Source organism: Aedes aegypti, chromosome 3, assembly GCF_002204515.2.
Source record: "Aedes aegypti strain LVP_AGWG chromosome 3, AaegL5.0 Primary Assembly, whole genome shotgun sequence".
NCBI classification, from domain to species: domain Eukaryota; kingdom Metazoa; phylum Arthropoda; class Insecta; order Diptera; family Culicidae; genus Aedes; species Aedes aegypti.
In genome coordinates, this window is record NC_035109.1 from 384648351 (window position 1) to 384671107 (window position 22757).

Consider the following 22757-nt stretch of genomic DNA (forward strand, 5'->3'; position numbering starts at 1 on the left):
ATTAAAAGCTATTAGAAATCATTGAACATCACCAAAAGAGGTTGCTAAACATTACCATATTAATGAGTCTACTTCGGACAACCGATTGAAAGGAAGACGTTGATAGAAAAGTACCAACATAAAAGAAAATGGAATATAGGTCTATTTTCAGTTTAAATTCACATCGGCAGGATTTATTTGAAAGCTACTTAGCCCATATTTTACATTATAGTCTGTGCATCTCAATGTAAAGTATTGAACAATTTGGCCGAAAAAAAACTATACCAGAGTGAATCTTTGAGGTGCTGAAGTAGATCTTTACTCTACATATATTTACTGTTTTTCCTTACATTTTAAGAAAACTCTGTTCAATGAATCATTCGAGACGGAGGAAGACAAATCAGTCCACCACGGAGAACTGTTGAATGACTATCCCAGAAAGGTATATTTGTTTGCTATTATATCTGTTTTTAAATAAGCGACATTATTTTTTATTATCTTCAGTTCAAGGATTTTCTGGGGTATTTGAACAGCCGTTCTGATGGAAAAGCTATCGTTAAGTTTTATCGCGATAATGGAACATTGACCAATTCATTGCGAAACGACCTTGCAAAAATGATTCTTCTAGACGCAGCGGTGGAGGGTCTTCCGCTTAATAGGAATTTTTATGAGCTCATGAGCAAAAAAATTGCTGCAACTTTCGCAACTGAAAATCCGGTTAGTATACATTTAATCACGGTTGAATAGATACAAACGATACAAAAAAGTGTGTCCTAATGAAATAGACAGCATTTTCAAAATTAGTGTCAGATCATCTGCGATTATATGTTTTATTTCAAAATTTAACAGCGTAATAGGGTATTATATATTTTTAGGAAGTTTACTACAAACCTGGTCATGCCAAAGCTGAAGGCGGTAGATTAGGACCAACCGGAAAATTGGTTAAAAGGAAGGGTTCAGTGCTTCAAACACTTGGTTTGAAAAAGCCCAAAGAAAAAAAGATCGATACTGTGCAACCGTCACCGTCTTTCAGTGGTAACTAAAATAATAAAATAATATTTTTGTGGTTAGGTATAGATAAAGTTTTACATTTTTCTTTAGACGAAGGACAACTAGCCGCTAGAAGCTGGCTTGTATATGGACGCTCTCCAATCGAAATGGTACGAACGAATTGGGAAGCATGTTACGATTTGCGTCGAGATGATATCACCAATGCGAAAGACCTATCGGAATTATTCCAACTCTACCCGATCTTCAAAGATCCTAAATCGACATATCTTGTAAGTTATACTGCTTGTATTGTGTGATCAGTATAACAACAATATTCTTATATTTACACAGCTTGAGCTTGACTTTGAAAAGATGCATCCTGGTGCTACGAGTTCCTTTTACAGCCGATTCCCGTTGCTGCACAATAAGCTGGACAAGCTGATTTCTTCTGCGGTTTCAAAAGACAAAGCCTATCAACCCCTCTACGACGCATACATTACCACGTCAGATGGAGATAAAAAAGATTATCTGCTCTGCTTGTTGCTTCCGGTAATTATTCAAACAAATTACCGAGTGAAGGGAAACTGGAAACCATCGGTAAAAGAAACACAAGACAGCTTCATTTTGGAAGTAGAGGTGAGTTACTAAAATTGTGAATCGGCAAATTTGAAGAATCGACACGACATACACAAATGTATGCAAAAGGGTTTCGCTAATATGTTTTTAAATATGTCTTTTTAATACATTTGAAATTGACAGTGACGATTTATTTATATACTATCAAAACTAGCTGCATTGTGACATAAAAGTAGTATGAATAGAGTAATTAGTTAGTTGTTTAATAATTTTTTGAACTACTGCCTTTATTTGCATAATTGCCCTATGGGATTTTATATATATATACATGGGACAGTTCTGCGAATATGGGAAAAACAGGCATGTATCAATATGCCTGGGGTGCTTTGCGGAATATGTTATTACTGCTTCATTCAACTTTCGTTCTTTGCACTAAACCCGTGACCCACCTAGTGAAAGACTTTTACTAATCGGGCTAAGTTTTGAGCTGTCAAATAAGGCGCTTCACTCAAAATGCCGTGTATGCTTCGGTGTGATGCAAACGCAATATTTTTCTGCTGAAATGTTCATGTGAGAGCTTGAACGGCTTGCGCATGATTGATGTAAACACTGACTTAAATAAGAATAAAAAAACTCAGCAATCGCAGAAAAAGAAGACCGTCTCCGCGAGTCTCGTCTCAGGGCATTACATGCGAGTCCGTTGCCTAATAAGGGAGAGTTCTGTATGATCGGACAACCTCTAAGCCAGAACACTAGAGCAAGAAATTTTTTGGAAACTAAACGAAAATTTTAAAAGTGTTACTCCGCATTACAATGCCTATTTGATAATTATTAAATAGTTTAAACGAAATATGACGTTCCTGCCTTTAGAAATTATGTCTATCGTCTATAATGCCTAACGTCCATTATGCCAAACATCCATTATACCAAACGTACTATCGTACTTATGCCTAACGTCCTTATGCATAACGTATTTATGCCTAACGTCGTGCACCCGAATAACATATTGTGTGTGATTGATTATTATTTTAGAAAATTTTACTAGTTTTCGTATATAAAGTGTACTAGTATTTTTCAAGTGGCTGCATTGGTGAAATAACATTGGTGTTTGAATAAAACAGCTGGCAAGTTTAAATTTCGCAATAAATCAAATATCATTTTTTACTACTCTAATTTATATTTATTTATTATAGTTTCCACCAACAGCAATGAACAGCTCAGGACTAGTATGTTTCGTCTGCAATCGAAAATTCTCGGGGGTAAATGTGCTGATGAAACATTTATCGAGTGTCAGTTCTCACAATCTGAATCAGCACAGTCATTTCAAGTGTGCCCAAGAGAACTGTAGCAGAGCATATACAAACAGTAGATGTTTTGTACGTCACCTTAGGAAGGAACACCCTCAAATAGAACCAAAGGATTGGAGATCAGAAAGATTGCATGTTCCACCAGCAAATATAAGGTAAATCACGTCTATTTCGGGGCCTATTTTACAAATCGAGCAAATAACTCGTGACTCATCCGCAGTAGGCTTTTATATTCAAGAAGAAATCTGTCAAGTTTTATCGTAATGAGTGTCGTATCCTGTAACATCCAATGATAACTACCTAAAAATTTTATTAACAGGGTTGATTCAGTCGAGTCGATTTTAAAAACTCGTTTTGAAGAATAGGTCCTTTAGAAAAAAATAGCGTTCTAATATTCATTCTATTTTTAGTATTGCTGAAACTTCTTACCATCATAAAGAAGCTGATGTGGAGCAGTCATCAACAACACAAAATCGTGATGCAATGATTGTAGATGATATTGAGCACGAAGACTTTTGGCAAAATATAGGCAGGCAGCTTGATGACGCTCTACTAGCGTCGATACAAAGAACTGGAACAGCATTCACCATATTCATGCACAGCTTGCCTAATTACAATCGAGCCATGGTGTTTGAAGTTATTGATATTTTCAAAACCAAAGTACTGGAACCGTTGATGACCATCGCTTGTGAAGTAATCACACCAGTTATTCCAGAACAAGAGAGAGCATCTACTTTGAACAACCTAATGAAGATTACGCAAGCTTTTGATGCAGTAAACACTGAACACAAATTTGTTAAGCTGCTGAAGGAAGAATGTCACTTTCAAGTGCCTGTACTTGATCAAGTCAATAATGAGCTGATCCCTGTGGAAACTGATGGCTGCGTTGAATTGATCGAAAAATCAAAATCAAATGTGTATATTGGATTGGAGAGGTTTTTCTCCACTTTTTTCTCTATAGAGGCAAATATCGAGGCACTATTAGATAATCATCAGCAGATAATCACTACATCTCCTGAAGACCTAAACGATAATTTCGTAAAAGGAAAGTTTTGGAAGCAAAAAACTGCAAATAGGCCTGGTCAAATTTGCATACCATACTTTATTTTTGCTGATTCTTTCGAAATCAACAATCCATTAGGTTCGAAAGCGGGTAAGCAAGCTCTGACAGGATTCTACTTAAATTTTCCAAGTTTGCCAAGGCATATTAATGGCACAATTGAGAATATGTTCCTGATACAGTTCGTATATTCAGCCGTTGAAAAATCATTCTCCAACGAAGAAATCTTGAAAACGTTGATCCAAGAAATAATTCATTTGGAAAAAACACCTTTGAAAATTCGTGTGAGAGGAGAAGACATGAGTGTTTATTTTATTTTTGAAGGACTGCGTGGAGACAACTTAGGATTGAACAGTCTTTTGGACTACAGCAGATCATTCGTCGCAAATCATCCATGCAGGTAGGAAGCGTTACCCAAGTAACATTGGTAGCTAAATAACAGTTTATTCAGCTGAAATGAGCTAGATGAACAGCATTTTCGCAAAATAAGCTGTCATTCAGCTACCAATACTACCGGGGCAAGACTTTTAAGCTGATCTTAAGTTACCGACAAATCGATGTTGATTAGATGTTAGAGCAAACAAATCAAAAACTTTGAATAATTATTATTAAAATTTACAAAACGAGGTTGGAATTCTAACTTTGTCTGTTGATTTTGATACGAAAGCTTCAGCTTCTCGACGTAAACGATTATTTGAATTTTCAATGAACTGTTCAATATTGCCGGTTATAGGTGAGAAGCACATCGGTTTGTTGGTAATTTAGGATTATGTTGGTGCTAAGGTAAAGAATAGCGTCGTGCGGGGTAATGTTGGCTCTCTGTTTTAACAGCATATACACAATAATATTGAAAATTATGTTACACAAAGGGTGTGAGGGTGCTTCTAAGCCAGATAACGTAACGTGAATAATTTATCGAAACTATGTAAATATTTCCAACTACAATTTCCTCAACATAGGAAATAATCCTTCAATAGTATTTTTCAAGAAAACACGTTGAATCGGAAACTTTTTTTTTCAATTTCGTTTAACAAGTGAAATGGTTAAAATTTGTTTTACGTAATATTTGAACGATCTCCAAAGCATACCTATCTATACATAAAATAGGCACTTGTTCAAAGAAGAAAGGTTTTGTATGTAAAATGATGATCGATGCAATTAACCTCCTAGGGTGTAACTGTGCCCCCGCATGACGGTGTTTCTTAACTACAATCATACTATATAACTTATCTCTTAAAGGATTCATTTGAGTAGTTTAGATTTAGGTGAGTAATCAATTGCGTAAAATTTGAATTTTTATTTGTACTTGTAGGATATGCTCGATGAATCTTGAAGGTATGAGGGAATGCACAGTGGACGACCCTGATCTGTATCGAACTGAAGAATCCTACAATCTGGCTCTAGAAATCGATCGCTTTTCTGAAACAGGGATCCGAAAGAATTCGATTTTCAATACTATTCCAGATTTCCACGTTACTGATTTGAAAATTGTTGACTGCATGCACGACTTCTATGAAGGTTTCGCTCATGATGCTCTCGCTTGTTGCATTATCCATTTTATTTCAAAGGGATATTTTTCATTATTCATATTAAATCAACGCGTCCAACGATATGATTATGACATTAACGATCGAAAAAATGTTCCCCCGGAAATAAAGCAAGAAAACATGGAAAGTATGAAATTTAAGATGTCTGCAGGGCAGATGAAGTGCTTCGTGGATAATTTGACGCTAATGATTGGAGACTTGGTGCCGGTTGGAGAAGAGTGGACATTCCTCGTAAATGTGACTAAACTTGGTTCATCTTTAATGAAGCCATCTTTCACCACCAAGGAAATAAGAGACTTAAAATATCTTATTGAATGTGCGTTAAATCAATACAAAACCTTATTTGGCAAACACCTTAAGCCAAAAGCGCACTTTTTGACTCATTACCCTCTTGCAATCGAGTGGACGGGACCTACACGATTTACTTCAACGTTTATACCAGAAATGAAACATAAATATTTTAAGAAAATAGCCACAACCACATCATCAAGGAAGAATATCGCTCTTACATTGGCAATTAAGGATCAATTTAAGATGGCCTATAAGGTATTCACGAGTACCCATAATTTTGGACCGCTGCAGTTGAAAGAAGGAACTGGGTTTTTCATTAAACTGGACTGTATTCCCATTCCACAGGAATTGATTTCTGGTGATAGCAGTTTAATAGTTCGAGTACTGAATTACGTATTGCTAGGAAAATCAAAAATCACATCTGGAACAGTGTTGATCGTCTGGACACATAATAATTTTCTCAAAGAAGTGCGCTATATTATTAAAAGTAATGACGAAATAACATTCATTTGCCATACCTATATAGCCTTTGAGTTTGACGAACACATCGATGCATATGTAATTGATCCGCAGAATTATAACATAGAGAAATGCAAAATAGAAGATATTACACATTCTCCGTCCCATGTGCATCACCTACCAGATGGCAGAAAAGCGATTAGACTCCGACATTGATTGTTTTCAATAGTAATAATACGTCGTTTGTTAATGCTAAATAAAATAACAAAAATATAACAATATATAAATATGTTGTCTAGTTTGTTTCAATTTGCTTGTTTTCGAGAATAACTTTTGGCAGCGTCCTTTTATTACGTAACGCTGAAATTGAAAATTTGCAACAACTATTCAGCGTTACATAATTTGTGGACGGTGCCTTATGTTCCAATATCATTTTTCTGTCAACATTAAATTTCAATACGATAATGAAGTTTTCGTTCGAATAGTTATCCTGTTAACGGGAAACATTTTGGTATCCAAAGATGGCTGACTTGACTCACGATTTCGAAAGCTCTAAACCTTAAAATAGCAAACGTACATACCATCAGTGCACCAGATTCCGCTCATTTAGGGAAAGTTATGTATTCAAATGTTTATTAAAAAATAACTATTGTGTCGATCAATACTATTTTTATGTCACAAAGTAGCTTCAAGTATAGATAAAAAGCGACATAATAAGAAGAATTTGATTGTTATTGTTTTATTTTGTATGTAGACTGCGGGCGATGTCGAGAGAAGAATTGCTCAGCGATTGGATTTCCTCCGGGCCAAGTTCGGAAACATTCGGCTGCAACCGCAGATTGTTGCAATTGGTCCATCACGTAAAGAGTCAGCGGTAATGGTACTCTTCGGTGGAGCGGAGTATAAGGCGGATAATGTACTGCATGCAATTTGTATTTGCATGCATGTTACTTACGTCTTGAGCCTGGAGTACACGCCGGATTGCAAGCCACTATGGCTGTTCATTCAAGCTTATCTCTTCAAAATAAAAGCCTCCATCCTTGAGCTCCCCAAGAGCACGAGAGATTTACTTCAATCAATTGAATAAACGCAAAAATACAGTGTTATTTAAAATGCATAACTTTATAAAACTAAAATAAATGACATAAAATCAATAAAGGGCAGTCCATAAACCTCGTAGTCATATATGAAGGGAGGAAGGGGTCTGGCCAAAGACCATGATCCATACAAATTTTGGAATTTTCGTAAGAACCATGGTTTAAGGGTCTGAAAATCTAAAGATCATGCCTACCTAGTTTATGGACAGCTTTCAACTGTTTCTATGGATATGAAAGTAACTACTATTGTTTATATTTGGTTAGGGGTCGTTTAAATAATACGTAACGTGCAAAAGGTTAGGGGGATGAATAAAGCCTTTTTTCATGAACCGCGAATTCAGACCCAGCTTGCTACTTTTCATCTCCAATCTGAAATCATAAATGACAGGTTTTCTATCGAAAGAGCATTTGAACGTAAATAAAAAAGGGGTGTTTATCTCTAAAATTAGAATTATAAGTTATAGGTGTACGATCATGGGCCACAGCAGCAGTTTAGAATAATTTAATGAAACTAAATGAAGAAAAGGAGGAGTTGTATGATCGGAAAAGACTGATACCAAGTGTGTTGAAGGTATTCAAATATTTGAAGATCATTGTAGTCATAGAATATATGGTCTCTTGTTTTGATTCACGGTTTCCACGAACAGATGTCTTTTTATTTAACTAATCCGAAACTAAAATAGGTACCTAAATTCATAAAAAGTGCTTATTCTTTCATGAACTGTGTTCATGATTACAGTTCAAATGCTTCATGAAATCATGACGCAATTCGCCACTTTTCATATCCAAAATTGGAATCATAAATGACAGGTATCTAGATCCATGAATAGTGCTTATGATTTCATGATTCCAGTTCAAATGCTTCATGAAATCATGACGCAATTTGCCACTTTTCATATCCAAAATTGGAATCATAAATGACAGGTATCTAGATCCATGAATAGTGCTTATGATTTCATGAACTGTTTTCATGATTCCAGTTCAAATGCTTCATGAAATCATGACGCAATTTGCCACTTTTCATATCCAAAATTGGAATCATAAATGACAGGTATCTAGATCCAAGAATAGTGCTTATGATTTCATGAACTGTTTTCATGATTCCAGTTCAAATGCTTCATGAAATCATGACGTAATTTGCCACTTTTCATCACTGCTAATTGAAAACGTAACGTTAAGGCAGCGTTACGGAGACACGATTCATGATTTCATGACTTTAGTTCATGGTGTATTTTCATAACATAAAAATGCACGTTCCTCCCGAAATCATGACTCTTTTTGTTTGTTTCGCGTGCCGCATTTTTTCCCGTGTAGTTTCTCGTCAAAGTCTATGAATGACTTTTGGAAATTACCAAAACGCAAATTTTCATGCAAAAAGGTTGTTGATATCTATTTTAGTTCAAAAGTTATTTAAGTTTTTGTGATAAAAAATATATGTTTTTTCCATACATTGTATAAGAGTTACGAAAATAACAAAACTGTAATAATTTGATATAATATACAATTTTATTTAATCTTTTGAATGCCGTTAAAAGATATTTTTATGTTTGCCCCAATCAGAGATATTCTCAATCGAAGTAGGCATGTTTTTGAGAGAAAAACAACAATAACTCCAAAACGGAAAGAGATATCGAGTTTCCTCACTCACCTAATTACGAATTTTTCAAATCTCTAAATAGACTACTTTGATGAGAAATTTGAATTGAAAACTCTAGAGCCACAAAACCGGACCACCCTATGTCACCGTAGGAAAAAAGCTCTAAATCGGTCAATTTAAGTGATACAAAAAAACTTTTTTGGCAAAGTGGCCTGCAATTGAATGGTCTATAACTTTGCTGAAGCATGTATAATATAATTTTACACAATTTCTATGAAAATGTGGTCCACCCTAATTTTCACCAAACAAAAGATCTTACTATTACAAACAACTTTGTCAAAGACCCTTTTTGTCTAATGTTTCATTCAAAAGCTCAAAATACATATTTCCGCGTAAAACTGATTCCTGTACCATAGTGCACTGTCACCGGTCCTCAATAGTCTACGCCGGTATGGCTGAACGGTGGTAGGTTCTGCGTGACACGCAACTCCGGAAGTGGAGCCATAATGGGTTTCGTCGGGCGACACTTCTGCACCTTACACCACACGCAGGCCTTCCCAATTTTCTTCATCTCCTTTCTCAAGTTCGCGATGCTGAAACTGGTGGTAGTACTCTAGCAGCTTGTTCGTCACAGGAAGCTGCTTCGGTAAAATTATCGGGAAGCGCAGCTCGCAACACTCCAACGTCGTCCAGAAATGGACTCATGCTGTACACGCTGTTCGACTCCTCCAGCTGATGACGTTGCTGTGTTTGGAGCTGTTGATTCTTTTTCAGCGTCCTAATCTCGTCTTCAAAGTGGTCGGATTGAGCCGACTTCCAAAGGAACGCCTCCGCTTTTCGGTGCTTCTCACGCTTCAGTGGTACTACAGTCGAGCGAACTTCCTTCTGCACCACTTCCTTCACTCTCGCCGTGCTTGGAACGGCCTCGATCTCCACACCATCTCGCTTCCTCCTGCAGTTAGATGCGAACCGGTAGGCGCATGCTACCGTCCGTACTAGAACCTTGCACTTCGAGAACCGCCGAGGATCGGATCGATCATGGAAATATTGTGGACCTGCAGACTAGCTCGAACTTCTTCAGGCACATTTGCTGTGATGTGCTCTTGCTCCGGCCAATTGTCCTCCGGTTGGTAAGGAACATTGGGGCACGGAACCACGGCCCGTCGGAACGGAAGGTGTTCCCTTTCTCCTACTTGGACACTTGGTCAACACATCCATCACGTTGCACTTTGTTGGCACCCAGTGCCACTCCGCAATTCTTGTCATCCTGTGTATTTCGCCAAGAACTGCTGCCTGCAGCTCTAAGCGGGGGATGAATTGGTGATCTAGCGAGGCCACCTTTAACCTCGAAATCACTAGGAAACACAACGGCCCATTTGTCATCTCGATGCGGACGTATGCTGCTGCACCGCACGTGTCCTGGCTTGCGTCGACAGAAACGTGGATTTAAATACTGCTGTAGTCTGTGGTACGGCCTCCGTGGAAGAAGTGACGGGGAGTGCGACTGCCCTCGACCTCTGGGAATCTTCTGATCCAGTTGTTCCACTTGTCTGCGCAGTCTTCGTCGATTGGTTGGTCCCACTCGCATCCACTTCACCACAGGTCTCAGATCAGCATCTTGCCAATCTAAAACGTGAAAATGGACAGCCGGTCGAAAAAGCTTGGCCGCTGCTTGCCAGAGAGGAAAGGCTCCAGATCGTCGTTGAACAGGTAGTGAAGGTCCTGATTTGTCACTGCCTTGCATGTATGACAGCCGAGTACTCCTCCTTCCACTCTACCAACGCCGGTTGATCCGTAGACGGTCCAACCAAGCTTCCAACTAACTGCTATCGGCTCCTCCGGTCGGCCAAACGCGATTTGAGCAGCGTGCACTGATGGATATCTATCAATCCGATAAAAATCTGTGGTGCGGCTTGGTGAAAATCTGCAATCGGTAGTCCCCAAAGGCAAGCGTACTGTTTTACCACTTCCGACATAGTTTGTGTGTGGTCCGGAAGTTTCAAGCTTTCAACCGTGTGGGCGTTGTTAATATATAACCACCGTGCGAATCCTTCTCCAGCCGGGAAACCCTGGCAGTCCATGTCACGCGCAGCGGTAAGGTATTATTGCAGTCCATCTAGCTCACTGCGCTCCACGCCTCCTTGTTCCAACCGGATCTGAAGCAAACACTATCTCTGCAGGGTTGTTATTCGAAATACTTGCAACATGTCCTGCCCATCGTATCCTTCCAGCTTTGACCACCTTCTGGATTCTGGGTTCACCGTAGAGTTGGGCGAGCTCGTGGTTCATCCTTCGCTGCCACACATCGTTTTTCTGCACACCGCCAAAGATCGTCCTAAGCACCCGACGTTCGAAGACTCTAAGTGCTTGCAAGTCCTCCTCGAGCATCGTCCACGTTTCATGCCCGTAGAGGAAGACCGACCTTATGAGCATTTTTTATATAGTATATTTCGTGCGGGTGTGAATCTTTTTCGACCGCAGCTTCTTATGGAGACCATAGAAGCGGGACTTCTACTGTTGATGCGCCTTCTTATTTCATGGCTAACGTTATTGTTAGCCGTCAGCAAGGATCCAAAGTAGACGAACTCGTCCACCACCTCGAACGTATTACCGTCTATCGTAACACTGCTACTTAGGCGAGCCCTGTCACGCTCGGCCCCACCAGCTAGCATGTACTTTGTCTTCGTCGTATTCTCCACCAGTCCAACCTTTGTTGCCTCGCGTTTCAGGCGGGTGTACAGGTCTGCCACCTTTTCAAATGTTTGGCCAACAATGTCCATATCATCCACAAAGCAAACAAATTTACTGGATCTCGTAACAATCGTACCCCGGCTGTTAAGCCCGGCTCTCCGCATAGCACTTTCTAGCTCAATATTGAACAACAGGCACGAAAGTCCATCACATCGTCGTAGTCTCCGGCGGGATCTGAATGAGCTGGAGCGTTCGCCTGAAACTTCACACAATTTTGCACATTTCCCATCGTTACTCTTATCAGCTTCCCGGGAAAGCTGTTCTCGTCCATGATTTTCCATAGCTTTATGCAGTCGATACTGTCGTATGCCGCCTTAAAATCGATGAAATGGTGGTGCGTTGGGACCTGATATTCACGACATTTTTGGAGGATTTGCCGTACAGTAAAGATCTGGTTCGTTGACGATCGGCCGACAACGAAGCCGGCTTGATAACTTCCCACGAACTCGTTTACTACAGGTGTCAGAGGACGAAAGATGATCTGGGATAATACTTTGTACGCCGCGTTAAGAATGGTGATCAATCGAAAGTTCTCACAGTCTAACTTGTCGCCTTTCTTGTAGATGGGGCATATTACCCATTTCTTCCACTCCTTCGGTAGCTGTTTTGGTTGTGCCTATCAGCCGGTGAGAACAAATGGCCAGCCTCTCCGGGCCCAATTTTATAAGTTCATCTCCAATACCATCCTTACCAGCAGCATTATTGTTCTTGAGCTGGTGAAGGGCATCCTTAACCTTCCTCAAAGAGGGGGCTGGTTGGTTTCCATCGCCCGCAGTACTGACGAAGGCATTTCCTCCGTTGTCCCATCATGCATTGCCTGTGCTCTCAGCGCCATTCAGATGTTCGTCAAAGTGCTGCTTCCACCTTTCGATCACGTCCGTCAAGATGCTCTCATCCTTATCCCTGCACATTTCGGCTCGCGGCAGGAAGCCGTTGCGAGATGCGTTGAGCTTTCGATAGAACTTTCGTGTTTCTTGAGACCTGCACAGCTGTTCCATCTCCTCGCATTCCGTTTCCTACATGCGGCGTTTCCTCTCCCGAAAGAGGCGGGTCTGCTGTTGCCGTTTTCGCCTATAACGTTCCACGTTCTGTCGGGTCCCTAGCTGCAGAATAACCGCCCGAACTGCGTTCTTCTTCTCCAGAATCTGCCTAAATTCCTCGTCGAATCAATCGTTCCGTCGACTCCATCCCTCGTACCCGAAGTGCCAGCAGTTGTCAAGAGAAGCTTCATCCAGCTGACCCTTGTCCGGTAATGCAGCCTAGAGGCAACATCTGGTTGCTCAAGCCGCTCTAGGTCATACCAGTGCGGCCGTCGGTACCGTACGAATTGTGATTCTGTCTGCTATGGTGATCTCCAGGTGTATCGGTATGGAAGGCTGTGCTAGAGGTAGGTGCTATGAATGGCCATATTCTTGGAAGCGACGAAAATAATTAGTTTTGAATTAAGCTTAGAAATCTTGAAAAGAAACTTCTGCCCCACTTTCCTCTATCGTAGCAATCGCAAATGGAAAAGGCAGTCCCACTAACATCGGTTCACTGCTGCAGTACGATCGAATATAGGTAGTAGGCAACCCACCCAGAACCCCTCCATGACGATTCCACGGAAAAGGCTCGAGTGGGAATAGACCCACTATGGATTCATAAATTTGGTCTCTATTCCGGGTGCATTTTGCTTCTAGTTGGGAGCAAAAAAAATTACTAGAGGAACCAACCTCACAGGAGCTGTAACGTGGACGACCTAACCAACCAACCAGCCAGTGATAGCAATCATAAAATCGGAATATTGAAATTAAATATTAACTTTTATGGTTCCATTTCGGTTATGAGAGACTTCGTTACGAGTTCGGGCAGAAGAGTGCCTAGGTTACCAATTGGTGGTCTTGTGGGTGATCCGTTGAGGTTTTGGGAATTTAGGCGGAGTGGTGCTGCATCATTATTTTGTTTTACTGCAAAACGAGGAATGAGTTCATTTACGTATTCAAGATGGGTTAACAGGTAAGGGATACTCTAAATTTCACTACGTCTCCGGACCATAACAATGTTCTTCATTGAATTCTCCTTTGATTTTATTTGATTGAGTTTTCTCAAAATCAGCAGACTAGTTATTGGATTTTTTGTTCATTGACAAACTTTGTGCAAAATTTGAGGATTTCTGAGCAAGAAACTATACATATTTGTTTCATTGTGATAGTGATTTACTGGATAGGTCCACCAAAAATTGGATACACAGATGCCCAAGAATTTAAACAATATTCTTCTTCTTGTTCTTTTTCTGCTTATTCTTCTTCTTTTCCTTCTTGACATTACGTCTTTACTGGGACAGCGCCTGCTTCTCAGCTTAGTAGTCTTATGAGCACTTCCACAGTTATTAACTGAGAGCTTTCTTTTCCAAAGATGCCTATTTTCGCATTCGTTTGTCATATGGCAGGTACGATGGTACTCTATGCCCGGGGAAGTCAAGAAAATCAAACCCAGACACCTTCAGCATGGCTTTGCTTTGTAGCCGCGGACTCGACTAAGGAAGGGAGTTTAAACAATCATATTAATGATTTGTCAAGGTGAATCGAAGCCAAACCTCAAATTTTCAAAAGCACAAATCTGGAGAACCAAACATCCGTTTAAGCTGAAAACTTAATCGATTGGTCATGAGCTGGTGGTGACCAATCGATTAAGTTTTCAGCTCGAACAGGTATTCGGTTCTCCAGTTCTGTGCTTTTGAAAATGTGAAGTTTGGCTTCGATCCATCTTCACCTTAAGCATCTCCGGAAAATTCGTAAATAGTGATCTCGGCAACGTTTCGTCGTAATTTTCCATTGAAATTCATCAAGAGTCAGTTGAGTCCATGTAAATCAATCCAAACAATCGCCAAGGGGCTGTCTAGCTCACCGTTTGGACGATTTTTCAAGTCCCCTTCCTCACAGCTATATTTGTGTGAACATGTATCTATCTATCTAACTCCTGTATACATAAAAATGGAATGGTGTAAGTATGTCACGAAATAGGCTGGGAACGGGTCAACTGATTCCTTCTCTCACTGTTGGATTTGTCAAGGGATAAAAGGTGGTTGTGAGTTGAAACATTGATAAAACTAAACGGGAAAAGGGAACAAATGTGGATGCGATACACTGATAATTTGTGAACGATATTTGCATAACCTGCCTAATATCCTTATTCCTTATTAATTTCCTAAAAATCTAAGAACAACTATATCAACAACAAACGCTAAGTATCATCCTAGAAATCCAGCAAAGTTTTTTCTTGAGAATTTAGTGAAATCCACAGAATTTGAAATAATTTTACAAGGCGTTCCTGAGACTGCTCAGAAGAATCTTGATAGAATTCCGTAAATTAACACCGGAAAAATGTACCGGAATGATCTTAAGCAACTCTCAAGGATATTAACCCGTTAACGCCCAGCGTTCTCAATTGAGGTCAGTGATTTACGCTGAAATTCACTCACCAGGTGGCGCTACAATATAATCAAATATATAAGTCAACTTTGATAATGCATATATCTGATTTTTTCGAAGCGATTTCGAAAATACTTTCAACAATGGAACCGTGCATCGTTGAAAATTATCGTCCATTTGATTTGTCTCGCAATAAATGCGTCTACCCAATGTTATTGAGCAATAGACACTTCTGAGCATTTTGGAAAACACATTCAACAATAAATTGTTTTTTCAACTTGAAAGTTATTTTGAAGTGCAGTGAAATCGTTTCAGCAGAAATTGCGATTCTTGGTCACACTCAAATTTTATTTTACTGAAAAATAGTCATAAATACTCTTTATTTGAATCTGTTTGCTTATATGACAAAATTCAAAGCGATGACATGTAGTTTCATATACATGAATTTGACTGAAGAAGTCCAGTGAACATTTTTGGGTAAAAATATAAATTATTGATTATACTCAAAATTTGTTTCACTCAAAAAACTACGAGACACTTTCGATCTTTAATCTGTTTGCATGTAAATCTAAATGCATAGCGATGATATCTAGCTTTTTCAGTATAAATTTGCTTATACAAGTCCAGCGAACATAATTCAGCAGACATAGTTATTATGGATTACACCTAAAACATTTATTTCTAAAAACTTGCGAGAAATCCTAGATTTTCTATCTGTTTGCCTTAAAACCAATATGTAAAGCAATCCCGACCAGAACCACATAACAAGATTATAACACATTCCTATCAGCAGCAGTTAAAAATAACAGAAGTTTATTAAATGTTGTTATCAACATGGTTTTGTTCTCAACTTGTTATATTTTCAGTACCGTAAAACGGGGTAACTTTGATAGTTTTTTCGAAGAAAACTTGAATATTTATGCATGCTGTTTCAAAGAATAATAATTTATATTTTTAAAACAAGTACTGGCATCCTAGCTATCGATTGCAGTCGAAAGATTTATTATGAACGGATGTATAATTTTTCATATAATCGAAAGTTGGTTTTCTGTTTTGGGGTAACTTTGATAATGGAGTATGAATCGAACAAAATTGAGTGAATAACGAACATTTGTAGGGCATTGCATACCTCTAGGCGTTTAACGTTATATGGAAATTTCTGACTTAGATTACAAAAATGGTCCCAGTTTGTGAAAATGCTATTCGCTAAGAGATTTTAGACCGTATTCAAGTTCTATGATAACTAGGCTGTCAATGATAAGTGGCCAACTATTCAAAACTACATCAAATAGTGATCGTAGAACAGATTGTTTGTAAGCGTTTCGAAAATGCTAAAATTGTGTCAATTTTTAATATTCGTATAAAAAGCCTCAAATGCACTTGATTCCAATGAAAATAGCTTTGACATGAAGTGTCATACTAATACTCTTTACTTTTGCATTTGTTTTGCTTAACTGATTAACAGAAACTTCGTTATTTCGTTTAATATGTTGTGGGTCTCGCACTATCAAAGTTACCCGCATTATCAAAGTTACCCCGTTTTACGGTAACACATTTATAACAACATTTGTTATATTTTTGACATCGCATTTATAAGTTTGTTGCAAATTTCATCTGATGTCATAAACAGTAACATAGTTTGCAAGAATTTTGTTATTTTGTAACATACTTGCAACACATTCTGTAATAATTTTGATATAATTGTAACAAGGTTTGTTATATTTTAGTTTAATTTGGTGAAAATTTTGTTAGAATTTTTGTTATTTTAACTACTAACGGTACATGTTTTATAACAACTGGTAATATAAAAAAATCATAACAAGGGAACACATTCTGTTATAATGTTGTTTCTTCTGTCTGGTCGGGATGGCATATATTTTTTTAGCATGAACTCACTTGTAGAAATTCAGTGACCATTTTTGGGAAAAAATAGTAAATTATGATGAAAACTTGGAAAACACTCAACATTTCTTTAACCTAAAAACTACTTAAAAACTTTTTTGTTTCAAATTGTTTGCCTGTAAATCAAAATTCATGGTAATTACATGTATTTTTTTTTTTTCGAAAATGCATTGATTGTTGACATTTGTTACATGGAGAGCTACTAAAACTCAAGGTTTAAGCCTGTTAGTCTGCAAATCAAAATGCTTTAAGATGAAGTAGACCATCATTAAAATTTGTACCTGGCATCGATGATTGTGACCAATTCGTCTTACGATTGCGAATTAAAGAAAATCACTTGGTTTCGCAGTGACATAACTGAAAAAGTATCAGTATACTTTCTGCATGTAAGCGCAAGTAGTGGTACTTTTTTGAATCAATATTACTTGTTTGACATTGACATTGTTTCATAACTTTGAAATTGCGAGCTGCAAAATAAATGGCTACCAAAACGAATGACGGTCCACTTAGCCTTGAGATGTGATGTTTAGCAAGAGGTAAATGAGGGGACTGTTGTGAAATTTCCTGACGTTTTAGAGAAAAAAAATTGAAAAAATAAAAACAAATTTTCTACACTGAAAAAAAAAAATATTCAAAACATTAAAGTCTATTTAAAAAAACGGCTATTTCAGGTTTTGATCATCCAAAAGTTTCGTAATTAAATTTACTAAAAGTCGTCCATACATTGCAATTTGGGCATATTTAAGGGAAAAAAGTTTTTCTAACTTCAAATTTTTTAAGTCCCAAACTGAAATTTATTTTTTCAAAGATTTTGTTTTAAACCGTCAAATATGATTGTGTTTTCAAGTTTGAAATGAGTTTTAGATAAAAATATTGAGAAAATAAGAATAAATTTTCTACACTGAACAAAAAAAATGATTCAAAACTTTAAAGTCGATTTAAAAAAAACTGCCATTTCAGATTTTGATCATCCTTAAGCAAAAAGTTTCGTAATTAAATTTACTAAAAGTCGTCCATACATGGCAAATTGGGCATATTTTAGGGAAAAAAGTTTTTCTAACATCGAATTTTTCAAGTCCCAAAGTTTTTTTTAACTTATTTTTATAAAGCCGTATAACTTAAAAAACGGTAAGACCTACAAAAAAGTGTTGTGAAATTTCCTGACGTTTTAGAAAAATAAAAAAATAAAAACACATTTTCTACACTGAAAAAAAATATTCAAAACTTTTAAGTCGATTTTAAATTTTTGATCATCCTTAAGCAAAAAGTTTCGTAATTAAATTTACTAAAAGTCGTCCATATATTGCAAATTGGGCATATTTTAGGGAAACAAGTTTTTTTAACTTCAAATTTTTTAAGTCCCAAACTGAATTTTTTTTTCAAATATTTTGTTTTAAACCGTCAAATATGATTGTGTTTTCAAGTGATAAATGAGTTTGAATCAGAAACATGATTGTATTTTTTATTGAGAATAGTTAAAAAACGGAATTATACAGTGATTATTTTTTTTAAATGCAGGCAATCAATGGACTTCGCTGCTGCCTATGAGAAAATCAACTCCGTCTACCAATCCGACGGATTTTTATGGTTTGAAAGGTATCATAACAGTATTGCAAACATTGAAAAGTAACAACCTTATCCATACCCCATTAGGTAAATTCTCTTCTAGAAAAAGTTTTGTGAAAAAAAAACTTACTTAACGTACCTGCGTTAAACGCCAGGTGAATAAGTAATAATGAATATGTTTGTATTGTTATCTACCTAAAAAAAGTTGATAAGCTCATAACTCATGATTTTATTTGCAAATAACAGTTTGCTTTTCTACGAAACAAAAAGACTCCTGAAAACAAGGTTAAATACTGGTAATAAGCGACTTTTCTGAAAATTATAACGCTGCTCAAGGATATCACTGGAATAATTCCCAAGCAACGAAACACCAATTCTAGATTTACCATAAAAAAGATAATAAATTAGTTTTATTATAATATCAGACCCATGACACAGTAGCAGTTCAGCTATTTATTTCAAATAATATAATATTTTTTAAACAAATCAAAAGTTATTTTTAAGTCAGATGGAGCTGCAGCTCATTATAAAAATAAAAAAAATGTCAGCTTATGTAATTTCAAGAAAATACATGGGTCGGAAACAGAGTGGCACTTTTTTGCCACATCCCACTGCAAAGGCCCCTGTGACGCTTTTGGTGGCACTCTCAAGCGAATGGCAAAAAGAGCAAGTATTGCAAAATACTATGAAAACACAATCGCAACTCCGCGAGAACTATTCGACTGGGCAGTGAAACAAACTGATACATGTATCACCAAATTAAATTTCTGTTATATATCTAATGAACAATATGTTAAAATGTCAGAGGAATTGGTGGAATTTTTTGATAAGGTTAAAACTGTCCCTGGTACCCAAAAATATCATTGTTTTATGCCTATTAGTGATACACAAACTGCAGCCAAACGGTATACCAATTCAGAGGATGAACCAAAAATATTCAATTTATTCAGTAAAGCCCAAAAATAATGTAAATATTCATGTGCAGATACTACGTTTTAGGATATATAGCAATAATAAAAATAATAATGCATGATAAAAATAAACCCCGACTTTTTTCATAAGCATAATATTGACCCTTTCCAGACACCTGTTAAGATTGGCTTTGACCAAATAAGAAATTAAATATTATTGTGATATCTTTCCAACCATTAAAAACCCATCGGATTGTTAGACGGAGTTGATTTTCTCATAAGCGGTTTGGCGCGAGATCAATTGAATTTAATTAAAAAAAAACTCTGTATAATTCCGTTTTATTTCTTTTAACTACTCCCAATAAAACAAATATAATCTATTTTGTGATTAAAACTCATTTTTCACATGAAAATATGATCATACTAGACTATTTGAAGCGAAATAAAAATAAAATAAAAAAATCATTTTGGACTTAAAAAATCGATGTTAGAAAAACTTTTTTCTCTAAAATATGCCCAATTTGCAATGTATGGACGTTTTTTTTTAAATCGACTTTAAAGTTTTGAATCATTTTTTTTTTCAGTGTAGAAAATGTTTTTTATTTTTTTCAATTTTTTCCTCTAAAACGTCAGGAAATTTCACGACAGTCCCCCATACAACACTTTTTTGTAGGTCTTATGGTTTTTGAGTAATACGGGTTTATAAAAAAAAAAAAAAAAAAAAACGAGTTTGGTTCAAAAATCCGTCGCGTGCAGTCGCTCTCTAGTATCGCTCCACGAGTAATGTTGGTTGCCGTATATTTTTTGTAATTTTAAAGTGTGAAATATATAAATATCAATGAAGCAAGTATAGTGCGTGGTTCTGGTGTGCGGTTATTTTCTTAATTTGCTTGTAGTTCTGAAAACTGAGTGCAATTTTTCATTCGCGTCAATGAACGACGCTGAAAAAAAAAAAATACTTCCCCTCCGTAACAGTGTGATAGTTGTGCAACGAAATACTGAACATGATCCGAAAATTGACGGACGCGTGTGTGTTTGTCAGTAGCACGCCAATGGAAAAGTTCCCAGTCTCACTGTTGAATGAGAACAAAATTTGGTTGTGGGCAGTGATGTGGGTTATGCGGAGCGGATGTTTATTTTGGAGAAAACTGGCATGTGGTAGTGATTATATTTTGTGTGTTTGAGTGATGATAGTAATAGTGAAGTCACGCTGCCTCATGCGTTTTGCAGCTCCGCATACATATGTGGATTCATGTGTGCTGAGGGAGGTTTTTGTTTCCACTAACGAAACAGCACATACTGTATCTTAACTATAAAGTTGGTAGAGGCAACAGTGATTTTTTTTTTGCGCTGAGGCAAATAATTATTCATTGAGTAACGCGCGCGGAAATAAGGAAGTATTTTGAATCTGGTAGAAATGAGGCCTAACTTTTGTTTATTTAAATAATTTTTTCTCGATTAACGAGCGTCGCGATTAACGTTAAAGGCGACTGTGTTAAAAAATCGTAAAAAATTGAGCGTCACGCTTAAGGCCCAAGTAAAAATGGAACAAATGTCAGGGGTGAAAGGGCGGTTTTCGCCGTTGAAATCGACAAATCGGAAAAGGTAAAAACACACAGCTGTTTTATTTCCAAAATAAAAAGGCTGCATGTTTTTAATTTTTCCGATTTGTTGATTTCAGGGGCGAAAACTGCTTTTTCATTTTTGACATTTGGTTCATTTTTACTTGCACCTTAAAAAGCGATTTAAATAAGCGGTGAGTTGGAACGCGTCGCGAGTGAGTTATGCGCTGCCCGTGTTAGTGGCGGTACGACAATACAAAAATGAATCTAACCGGCTGATTTCAAAGTAAAGTTGCTCATTGGGGGAGTGTATTTTTCGATTTTTACGCACTAGTTGTACAATTATGTGAATATAATAAAGATAATGAGTGAAAATGCAGCTATGTATGGGCAAAACATACTTGTGGTTGTGTTTTTAGTGTATGGGTTTTGTTCGGACCAGCACCTCTGGCACCACTGCCGGCCGACGAAGGAAATTTGAAGGAGGAACAAATGTGATGGAAGGGAAAGGCAAAACGTCAAACAAGATTACGGGCAAAAAATTAGAAGTCGCGTGATTAAGATAGATTGAATTTATTTACAGTTAACTATTTTATTTGAAATTTGAGAAGTTTAAGCTAGAAGTGGGCGATATAATAACTACTGATCAGGTATAAAGTTGGAATTAATTATTTAAAACTATTGAACTTTATTATAATTTGTAATGCTTACCTACTTAGAGCTAGAACACACATGTTGAATTGATTGAAGCTACGACACTACATTAAAATTACATGCAAACAGAAAAGGGTAAGTTCAACTTATCTAAATAAAAAGCAATATATTTTGACAAAAATTTACACTAAACGCAGGAGTTAAGAGCTGTAAATCGTGAAATAAAAGGAGAAAGTGAAAGTCATTCGCAGGAGGGAAACGAAGAAACTAACTGTAAGTTGCAAATAATGGAAATAATACTTTGTAAAACTAATTCCTAAAATAAAATTGCAGCTTTGATCTGCTTTGAAGTGGCAGATTTCACGGATTTTTTCTTCAACTTCGACGGTTTCCGAACAAAATCAAAGAGTTACGCAAACCTAACCTCAAAGCATGGCTTTCCAGACTCCAGAAGATGGTAACGAACGGCTGGCGACCTGTTTGATGTGTGGTGGACCAGAGGATGATGATTTCAACATGGTGAGTTGCAATGAATGCAAGATGTGGGCTCATTTCAAATGCGCCGAAGTAACGGATGAAGTTAAAAATGCCGATTGGTTCTGCCAAGAGTGCACCAAATCTCGCGAGACATACTTGCGGGTCTCGAAGAAAAGGACCTCGAAGAAAGGGTCTACAAAGAGTGGAGTTGATTCGATACGGAGCGGAGGTTCTTCCGTCGCTGCACATGTCGCTGAAATAGAAGAAGAACTACGTGCGAGGGAGAGTGCTCTATCGGATCAAATGGCACTCAGATCGAAACGTCTGGAGATGACCCGAATTTGGAATGAGAAGCAGTTACGAATGGAGAAGGAAATGCGTGAGAAGGAACTTGAGTTGGAGAAACAAATGCACGAGCTCCAGCTGAAACAGGAAAGAGAGCTGTTGGATCGTCAGCTGGCGGCCGAGCGAGAGTTTATTAAGAGAAGAGACTTAATTAGACAGGAGGTACAATCCAGTAAAGATAAGGTTCAAAATTGGCTCACGCAGCGAAAGCAGTCGGCTTCGTCACCGAAAAAAGATTTCCGTGGAGCGTATTCAAAAGGACCAGTTCCTGAAACC

The 22757-nt window shown here is 37.4% G+C and overlaps 2 long non-coding RNA genes across 2 annotated transcripts; both read left to right on the forward strand.

Moving 5' to 3' along the window:
- The first annotated feature begins 348 nt into the window (after nucleotides 1-348).
- LOC110679377 lies at nucleotides 349-1758 on the forward strand. Its single transcript, XR_002502439.1, has 2 exons — nucleotides 349-1259; nucleotides 1321-1758. It is a non-coding gene; the product is annotated as an uncharacterized LOC110679377 (long non-coding RNA).
- Nucleotides 1759-21571: 19813 nt separating this feature from the next.
- LOC110678782 lies at nucleotides 21572-22232 on the forward strand. Its single transcript, XR_002501935.1, has 4 exons — nucleotides 21572-21655; nucleotides 21725-21794; nucleotides 21857-21932; nucleotides 21993-22232. It is a non-coding gene; the product is annotated as an uncharacterized LOC110678782 (long non-coding RNA).
- Nucleotides 22233-22757: the final 525 nt, after the last annotated feature.